Below are 10,681 nucleotides of genomic sequence, written 5' to 3'. Positions count from 1 at the left end.
GATGCTTGTTTACCTGGTGCTGCACATTACTATATCCTTACTTTTAGAGCAAGTTTTAGCATGTAAAATGTAGTAAATGCTGAATAAAAATTTGTTAAATAAATATTATTTTATTGTCCAAAAGTCTTGACATGTCTCTGTCATACTTAGGCTAAAATATAACTTAATTGTCACAATCCTCAAGGGAGATTGCATGCTGGATTGTTACATCTCCAGCTTATTCTGTACCACTCCTACCCTTCTCACTTATCCATTCTAGTTTTAAGGCCTAAATTTCATAGAATTTTCCCTCTTCTTAGAACATATTGTTCCATCTTCATAGAATATTTTGCTCCCTTTTCCCATCCCACCACCCAGATCTTTATACGATCCCTTTTATTATTGTGTCTCAAGTTAAAAGTCACATCTTCATACACATTTTCCATTGCCATTCAACATAAAGTAAACCTCAGTAACTTCATAACATTGCAAATTTTTTTCTTCACACGTCTAATGTTCAGGTTATATAATTATTATAATGCAAATCCTAAAAAGAGCTAAATATATGTTCATCTTCCTTTCCATCATATAATTAATTTCATACATAGGTGCACATGTGAGTGCACAGATGTGGGCACAAGCATGTATATGCACACAGTATGTGATTTCATGGCACCCTGAACTAGTTGCAAGTCAAGATTAAGTTGGCTGCACTGATTGTGAGAGATGTATGAATGTCTTCCTTGATATTTCAGCTTCCCAAAATGTAAATATCTATGCCATATAATAAAGAGCTAATATGCTAATTATACTAGATGTCAGAATGACCTTCTGGAACAAGCAGTGGGTGGGGGTGGGGCCATGAGGCAGCCGTGGCTGTGAGGGCTGAGCCCCTTACATGAATTTTATGCATCGGGCCTCTAGTAACAATATATTTGCCTAACTTGTATAAATGCTATGAAAATCAACTAAATTTATATCAATGAAAACAATCCCATAATGTACAAGCAAAGTGTCTTAGTTTGTCTGGGCTGCTGTAAAAAATTACCATAGACTGTGTAACTTGAACAACAAACGTTTATTTCTCTCAGTTCTGGAGGCTTGGGAGTCTGAGATTAGCAGGCCTACATGAGGAAACCACTTTCCAGCTTTGCTCACATGTGAAGACTTCACACGTATGACCAAATCACTGCCCAATAACTTACCTCCTAACTATATTGGGGATTTGGATTTCAACATATGGATTTTAAGGGAATTCAAAAATTTAGTCCATAACAGAAAAAATACCAAGACACCAACAACATCATCTCCCTTACAGGCCTGGATTAAGTGGTATCACCCCAGAGAACCCAGATGTTTTATTCTAACAGAGTACACACTGAGTACCTGATCTCCTTTTGTTTACAAACCGTAAGAGCATAATTATTTTTAGTGGAAAAGAAAAGAAAGAACAGAGACACTCAAGATTAGTTTTAGACTTACAATCTTATTTTAAACTAGTGGCCTGGTGCATGAAATTTGTGCATGGGTGGGGTCCCTCAGCCCAGCCTGCACCCTCTCCATTTTAGGACCCCTCAGGGGGTGTCCGACTGCCAGTTTAGGCCCAGATCTCCCTTCTGTCACTGGGCCCTGTCTGGGGGCGGCAGTGACAGGGAGCTCTAGAACCCAGGTTTGAAGGCTATACATGCCCCTGATCACTGCGGCAGAGGGAACTCTGAACCCCAGCTGAGGTCAGCGGTAACAGGGAGCTCTGGACCCCGGGTTTGAAGGCTGGCCATGCCTCTGATTGTGGAAGACCCAGTATTCTGCTGCTCCCTGGCTGGGGCCCAGAGATCCCTTTCACTGCTGGGCCCTGGCTGGGGGCAGAAGCAACAGGGAGCTCTGGGCCCTGGGTTGAAGGCCGGCCACACCTTTGATCATAGGAGACCCAGAGTTCCACCATGGCCTGGCCAGGGCCCAAAACTTCCTTCCGTCACCATGCCCTGGACGGGACCCAGGGCTCACTTGTTTGATCAACCCTCACTGCCCCCCACTTCCAGCCTGGTCGCACCATGCAGCCTCCTGTTCAGTCATTTATTCAGTCATTTAGGTCATGATGGACCCTGGCTCTTTATATATTAGGATGAGAAAAAAAATATATCTCAAAGAAGAACTGAGGTATTATTGGTCCCACAGGTAAAGCAGCTGTGCTGGGAATAGAACTCAGATCCCTGATGCCCCATCTGTTACTCTTTTCCCTATAGTGTATTCCACTTGAGTAGATGAGTGTACAATAGGATTTCTTAGCTCAAAGAGAACAAGAATCATGCATTTTTTTTGACTCTAGGCATTTTGTTAATCCAGTGCATTCAACATTAAGCAAAAAACAAGTATCTAGAAGTAGAATGTCAGCTGGGAGATTTTTTAACAAGTTATGTTCTTGAAACTATTTGGGCAAATCACTATTTATTTCCATGACTACTTTTGTATGAGATATATTTTCTTAAGGCAGTAAGTCATTCAATCCCAGCTGTTAACCATGTGTCAAGTCAAATTTAGCAATATTATGAGTACTATTACTTAACCAATGATTTCTTCTTACTTAAAAGATTGCCTGTGTGTTGACATCAATACAGCTGATTTTATTTTGTGCTACTCCATCTAATGGAGATATATTACCAGTTCTATTCAAATATTACATTGATAATTTGATATTTGTGTTAAATTAATATATTTAAGAAACATTTTACCTATTGTTGCTTTGACTATCTTTCCTATTCATAGTATAAAATTCAACAAAGAAATTCTTATGTAGCAAAAAGAATATTAAGAACCAAACCAGAAAACTAAGTTTTGTTTTTGGCTCTTAATTTCCCATGTATAAATAATCTCAAATAATTTGACTAAATTTTAAAATATATCTTGAAATAATATGACACAGAAATATGTAAGTATATGTTAATAATAATAAATGTTATAGTTATGTATTTAATAATTATGAAATTGTTACTATATATAAATATTGAATGTAATTGTTAAAAAATGTATATAACTATATATATAATTATTACTATATAATTATATTCAACTATTTCCAGATTCAGTAATTCCTCAATTTTTAACACACACATCTATAACAATAAAAGCAGAATACGCTAATTAGACTGAACATCCTTCCGGTTGACCTTCCAGATGAAGTTAGGGCTTTCAGGGAAGCCTGGGCCCCAGGTGCCTATTAGTGGCCGGAGGGAAGCCTGGGGCCTGGAGGGAAGCCCGGGTCCAGGGTGCCAGAAGCCAGGGAAGGAAGCCTTACTCTTGCACAAATTTTGTGCATCAGGCCTCTAGTATATTTATAAATATGTAATATATATATATATATATATATATATATATATATATATATATATATATATATATATATATATATATATATAAAAAACCCAAGCAACCATTATGATGGAACTACTGGAACAACAAGAACAACTGGTCACTATGACACACACTGACCACCAGCGGGCAGACTCTCAGTGCAGGAGCTGCCCCCTGGTGTTCAGTGTGCTCCCACAGCGGGAGTGCCACTCAGCCAGGGATTGGGCCTAAATCAGCAGTCAGACATCCCCCCAGGGGACCCGGATTGCAAGAGAGCGCAGGCCAGGCTGAGGAACCCCTCTCCACCCCCACCCACCCATGCATGAATCCATGCACTGGGCCTCTAGTCCTAAATATAATTGGTGTTTTAGAAATTTTCAAATTCCATATTTTCTTTGAAAACATATAAGAAAGCAACTAAATTTTGTGTATTTACCTTGTGCCCTGTGAACTTGCCATAATCACTTATTCATTCAAAAAATTTATTGTTTAGTTTTTGCTAAGTACTCGGGACTTTTTACATAGACAACCATATCATCTCTAAATAAAGATAATTATTTCTTCTTTTCCAATCTGCATACTTTGTATCTCTTTTTCTAGTCTAACCACACTCACCAGGACTTCCAGTGCAATGTAGAAGAGGAATGGTCCCAGTGGACATCCTCTGTAGTTCCCAATGTTAGAAGAAAGCATCCAGTTTCTCACCATTAAGTGTGATGTTAGCTATAGATATTGAACAAATGTTCTTTATTGAGTTGAAGAAATTACCCCAATTCCTAGGTTCCAGAGAGTTTTACCATTATCAGGTATTGAATTTTTAAAATGTTTTTATTGATTTTAGAGAGAGGGATGGAGAGATAGAAATATGGTTGAGAGAGAAGCATTGATCTGCTGCCTCCTGCATGACCCCAGTGGGGATGGAGCCCACAATCCAGGAATGTGCCCTGACCAGGGTTCAAACCTGCAACCTCTTGGTTCATGGGTCAATGCTCAACCACTGAGCCACCCTGGATGGGCTATTTTACAGAGGTCCTCAAACTTTTTAAACAGGGGGCCAGTTCACTGTCCCTCAGACCGTTGGAAGGCTGGACTATAGTTTAAAAAAAACTATGAACAAATTCCTATACACACAGCAGTGGCAAAAACACCCGGCGGGCTGGATAAATGTTTTTGGCGGGCCGCATGTGGCCCATGGGCCATAGTTTGAGGACCTCTGGACTATTAGGTATTGAATTTTGCAATTTTTTTTCTGCCTCCATTGTTGGAGGCTGGGACACACACACACACACACACACACACACACGGTGCCTGCTCTGAGCCTCCGACACAGCTGGGGGCAGGCCTCCAGCAGGGACACACACACTCACACACACACATGGGGCGGCTGCTCCAAGCCTCCAACACGGCTGGGGGCAGGCCCCAGTGGACACACACACACACACACACACACACACACACACACATACACACACACACACACAAACACACACAAAAGGGCACCTGCTCCGAGCCTCTGCTGCCAGACTGTGGCTTAGGCCCGCTCCCCTGGGGAGCTCCCGGATTGTGAGAGGGGTCAGGCTTGGCTGAGCGACCCCCACCCCCAATGCACAAATTTTGTGCACCGGGCCTCTAGTCTATATATATAAAAGGCTAATATGCTAAGTGTCCAACCATTGGACTGGTAGCTATGATGTGCACTGACCACCAGGGGCAGATGCTCAATGCAGGAGCTGCCAAGCTGCAGTGACTTGACAGCAGCAGTTCTTTGGTGACGTGCCCTGAAACCAGAGAGGATGGAGCCCAATTCCTCGTGGGGCTGTGTGATTCCACCTTTGGCCATGAGGTACATTGTTGCTGGAGCACTGCGAGCCCCGAATCTGGTTTACTGCACACTTGCATTTGCATTCCACACCCTGTATGACAGAAACTTTGCAGAGTGCCCTCTCACACTCTGGGACCCCTCAGGGAATGTCAGAGAGCCAGTTTTGGCCCAACCCCCACAGGCCAGGCCAAGAGACCCCACCAGCCAGAGGGACCCTGCTCACCCCGCAGATGCCCTTCAAGCCATGGCATCACTCCAGGTGTGGCTGGCCAGAGAGGGACCACTGGAAGCTGGCTCCAGGGTGTGTCCAGCCCATCTATCCCTGTCCAGACCCGCCAGCCACCTTCTAATTAATTTCCTTTCAATGTGCATGAATCCATGCACTGAGTCACTAGTCTAGTAATAATTCTCCTTAAAGGCATTTTTTCCCCTCATTTCTCTTATAGTGTTTTTTACTTCAATTATTTTTTTAGCCTTTCCTCAAGAGTTCATCTCTCTTCTTAAATCACCCATCTGTTATTGTATGTTATCTACTTTTTACATTAGAGCTCTTAAATTATTAATCATAGCTATTTTGTCTTTCCTATTAAATCTAACATCAGTGACATATTTAAGTCTGTTGTTTTTTAATGTTTCTTTTTCTCTTTGGATTCTGTTTTTTCTTTGCTTTTCACTATGTTTCATAATACTTTGAAGCTGATCATTGATCATGATGTATGATTAATAGAACATAAGTAAATCGGTCTTTAACATGAAGTTTTATGTTACTCTAGCTAGCGCTGATTTAACTATGTCCAATGTTTGTTGTAATTTTAGGTGCAAGAGGCTTGCAGTTCCTCTACTGACTTTGGTTTTGTTTCCTCTGTTGAGTTTGCAATTTCCTAAATATTCCACTTTATAAGAGTAAATCATCCATTGTTTTTATATTAGATTATTATTGATGTGGTGGTAAAGTTGGAGAAAGAGAAGTATACTATAACTAGAGTCCCTCAGTGGGGGGTCCCTCAGCCAGGCCTGTACCCTCTTGCAGTCCAGCAGCACTCAGGGGATGTCCGACTGCTGGTTTAGGGGATGCCTAAGCCATCAGTTGGACACCTTAGTGCTACCATGGAGGTGGGAGAGGCTCTGGCCACAGCTGCTGTGCTCACCAGCAGTGAGCCTGGCTCAGGAATTCTGGCTGAGCAGTGCTCCCCCTGTGGAAGCACACTGACCACCAGGGGGCAGCTCCTGTGTTTAGCATCTGCCCTCTGGTAGTCAATGTATGTCATAGTGACCTGTCGTTCTGCTGTTCAGTCAATTTGCATATTAGCCTTTTATTATATGGGATTCTAAAGTGTTCTAAAAACCATCCTTATGATTAAATCTCAGTTGTTGTTGTTGTTATTACTGTTATTTTTATTGGGCCTGTGCTATTAGGCTGTGACCTTGAAAACAGTCTCTGAGCTTACCCCCTAGCCCTCACTTAGGTCAGACAGAAAGGATGGATCTATCTAGATTGAAGAAGAGAGAAAGACATCAGGTGTCAATGAGAGGGTAAGAAAGTAAGGCATATATCTCTTCTAAGATGAGAAAAAAGTGAGAGTGACTTGTAGATATACATTGAAGGATAGTGGTCAATGTTTGGCAACTAAAGAGATTTATGCCACAAGTATTTTATCTTTCTACTAGGGGCCCGGTGCACGAAATTCGTGCACTGGGTGTGTGTGTGGGGGGGGGGGAGTGTCCCTCAGCCCAGCATGCCCCCTCTCACATACTGGGAGCCCTCAGGTGTTGACCCCCATCACCCTCCAATCGCAGGATCGGCCCCTTGCCCAGGCCTGATGCCTCTGGGTGAGGCGTCCAGCTCGGGCAGCGGGGACCCGCAGCTGCAGCGGCCCCATGATCGTGGGCTCCGCTTTAGGCCCAGGCAAGGGACCCCTAGCTCCTGGGACTGCCAGCTTCGACCATGCCCAGCTCCCATCACTGGCTCCACCCCTACTTCCTGCTATCACTGGCCAGGGCGGAAAAGGCGCCTGATTCTCCGATCATGGCTGGAGGGCAGGGCAAAGGCGGCCCCAGGGCCGCCTTTGCCCTGCCCCCCAGCTCTTAGCTCCCCCCTGGGTTTCCGATCACTGTCAGTGGCAGGGGGCTTCTTCCTGCTTTCCCTTTCGCCTCCCTGCATTGTGCCTACATATGCAAATTAATCGCCATCTTGTTGGCAGTTAACTGCCAATCTTAGTTGGCAGTTAATTTGCATATAGCCCTGATTAGCCAATGAAAAGGGTAGCTCGTACGCCAATTACCATTTTTCTCTTTTATTAGTGTTGATTAGTCACAAATGGAATATTATGTGTTAAGTGGGAATAGATAGAAAGACAGAGCTTGGCAACTAAAGAGTTTTATGTCCAATATATTTTATTTTTCTATTAGTTACAAAGAAGTTGTATTTGTTAAATGGGAATAGATAGGAAAACAGAGTTAGGTTGGTGTACTTTGAAAATAAAGATCCAAGCGCTTTAATCATATCTCTCTACATACAGAGAATCATGCCTCTATAAAGAAAGTGACAGAGGCATGATTCTCGGTATCACTCGTATTTGGTCTCCTAAGTATAACAAGGCACTGAGAAAGCTAGTTGATACATTTCCTTAATCATTCCCACCATTTAGAAGTTAAAAGCAATGCATCAATGCTATTCATTCATATATAAAAGAAGGTCTTTATGTCCCACATAAAAAATAAGTTTATATAAATTATGGTGGAATGATCTTTAAAGATTAAGAAAGCCCGTCAAATAATCTATGTGAGAGTACAATATGCAGTTAATACACAGAGAAAAATATACCACAACAAGTACTGCTAAGCATTAGTCTCATGTTTTCCTATTTAAAATTTAATAAAAATATATTCACATTGCATGAAATATGCTAAACATATTTATAAAATAATTAAAACTTCATATTTTAAAATAAAATAGGTCATCTAAATTTTACAATTATGTTGACAAATAGATTAATCCAGTGTAACTGTGAAATATAATCTACTGAAAGCAATGCCTATAATTAGTTTGCTAAGGCTATTTTAGCTTTTCTTATTTTGATCATTTTTTGCCTTCATTTTTCACTAGTAAAGCAAGAATGTCTTGTTCTCTATCATAGTTCATACAGAAAAATGTTATTTTCATCTTCCCTGAAGCAAATAGAGTACAATAACAGAGGAAAGAAAAGGGGGGGGGGGTGGTAACCAAAGTATACATTGGATTCTTATCACAAGAGAGTGAAGAATAAAGTAAAGTAATTTTTCCCAAAGATATCTTTAGATTCATTTTCCTGTGTGAGTCTTCCTAAAACTCTCAACTGAATGGAGATGCATGTTTGTTTCATTTTATGAAGTACCAGAATATATATCCTTGTACAGTGCTTTGCTATAGCTATTTATTTTCTGCATATATCATTTTTATAGACTTAAAGAAAGGCTAGAATTTACTTTTCTTTTGCTTGTAAGATTTTAGTTATATCAATTACCCTTATTGAATGTTGTGTTGAGAGCTTCCAGGCATAGCAATAATATTTTTGTTGTATATTTTGTTTTTGGTATTTCAAGCAAAGAAATAACAAAGTTTAGATTCATCATTACTATTCTCTGCTCTATTGGCCAGGGTTTTCCAGGGTTATAAGAATTGGCTCATGCAATTATGGAGGCTAAATCCCATGAGCTACTTGATGTCTGCAAGCTAGAAGCTCAGAAAATCCATTGGTGTAGTTCACTCTGAGTCCAAAGGCCTGAAAACCAGGGGAGCCAATGTGGGGCATAAGATGATGGATGTCACAGCTCAAGTAAGAGAGTACATTCTCCCTTCCTCCACCTTTTTATTCTTCTCAGGCCCTTCACAGACTGGATTGATGCCTACCCTCATTGATCATCTTTACTTAGCCTACTTATCCAAATGTTAATCTCTGCCAGAAATATCCTTATGGACACACCCAGAAATAATATTTTGCCAGCTTTCTATACATTCCTTAACTCAGTCAAGTGGACACACAAAATCAACCATTAAATCTGCCAATAGAAATAATTATCTATTTTCTGTCACTAGATTTTTTCTGTTTTGTGTGGATAAACCTATTAATTTTAACTATCCAAGATTGATGAGAACCGGTTCAGCACAGTATACTGAAACTTAATTGCCCTTAGAAATACACACACACACACACACACACACACACACACACACACACACACTATTGTAGTTCTTGGGCCAGGGATTTTATACAAATTATTTTCTTTAATTATTTTAGTCTTTGCAGATTATAACAAACACATAAGGCATATAGTCTTATCATCACAATCTACACAAGAAAAACTATACACTTAAAGGCACAAATATTAACTTGCCCAAGGTTACATCATTACTAAGTATCTGAGCTTACGTTTGTGTTTCTATCAATCTAACTTGAGAATCTATTCTCAATTTATTATAAACAAATGAATATGTGTTCTTTTGGATAAAAGAGTTGATTATGGCCCTGTGGAGAATTTTGTCATTACATCTAGTACTGACTCATCCCCAGAAGAGAGCACAGACTGACCAGCCACAGTCCTTATACACAGGAAAAAGGATGGCTATGGAACAGTTGCCACAGGGTGTAGATAGGTAAAGGTTTTAAAGTTGCTTACTCATAATTTCCTCTTTAAAAGATAGTTACAACCAACAAATTGCATTTAAGTGAGGATGAGTAGCCAATGTTTCAATTTTTAAAATTAGAGGGTAATAGTAACACAAGTGAAGTAAAAAAATTAAGCCATTTCCAAAACAAATTTTAAGTCCATAAACAAAATGTAGAAGAAAAAGAAAAAACACCAAACAAAAAACCTGCCCCAAACTTGGAGAGAGATCAAAACAGAGGGAGATAGATGATAGATGATAGATAGATAGATAGATAGATAGATAGATAGATAGATAGATAGATAGATAGACAGACAGACAGACAGACAGACAGACAGACAGATAGATAGATAGATAGATAGATAGATAGATAGATAGATAGATAGATAGATAGATAATAGATACTTCAGTTGTCAAGTTGTCCCAAACACAAAAACAACTTATATTTTCTTCAACCAAAGATCTTTGCCTATCCAGCACCAACAGGAGTCCTCAATTTTGGGTGCAGTGAAGGGGGAGAAACTTAATTTAGTGCAAACAGCTCAACTGTAGTACAACTTGGCTGCGAAACATCACAGCTGTGAGTCAGCTCAATAGTGATGCAGCTCAAACATGATACAGCAGGGCTGTGGAACAGCATAATTGTGCAACAGCTCCAGAGAGGTAAACTTGGTGAATCTTCAAATATGTAAAGAATTGTGGTGTGTTTTTTTTTTCTGTTTGTTTGTTTGATTTTAGAATTAAGTTTAGCTTTAAATTCTGGGGGGCGGGGGGTGGAATTCTTATTTGTGACTTGCTTTATAATAGCACTTTCAAAACTAAAAAACTTATGCTTACAAAAATTAGCACATTGTCTTAATATCAAGATAATAAATGTTAAATTTTGC

The sequence above is a fragment of the Myotis daubentonii genome, chromosome 1, assembly GCF_963259705.1.
Source record: "Myotis daubentonii chromosome 1, mMyoDau2.1, whole genome shotgun sequence".
NCBI lineage: Eukaryota > Metazoa > Chordata > Mammalia > Chiroptera > Vespertilionidae > Myotis > Myotis daubentonii.
Note: the sequence above shows the minus strand (reverse complement) of the source record.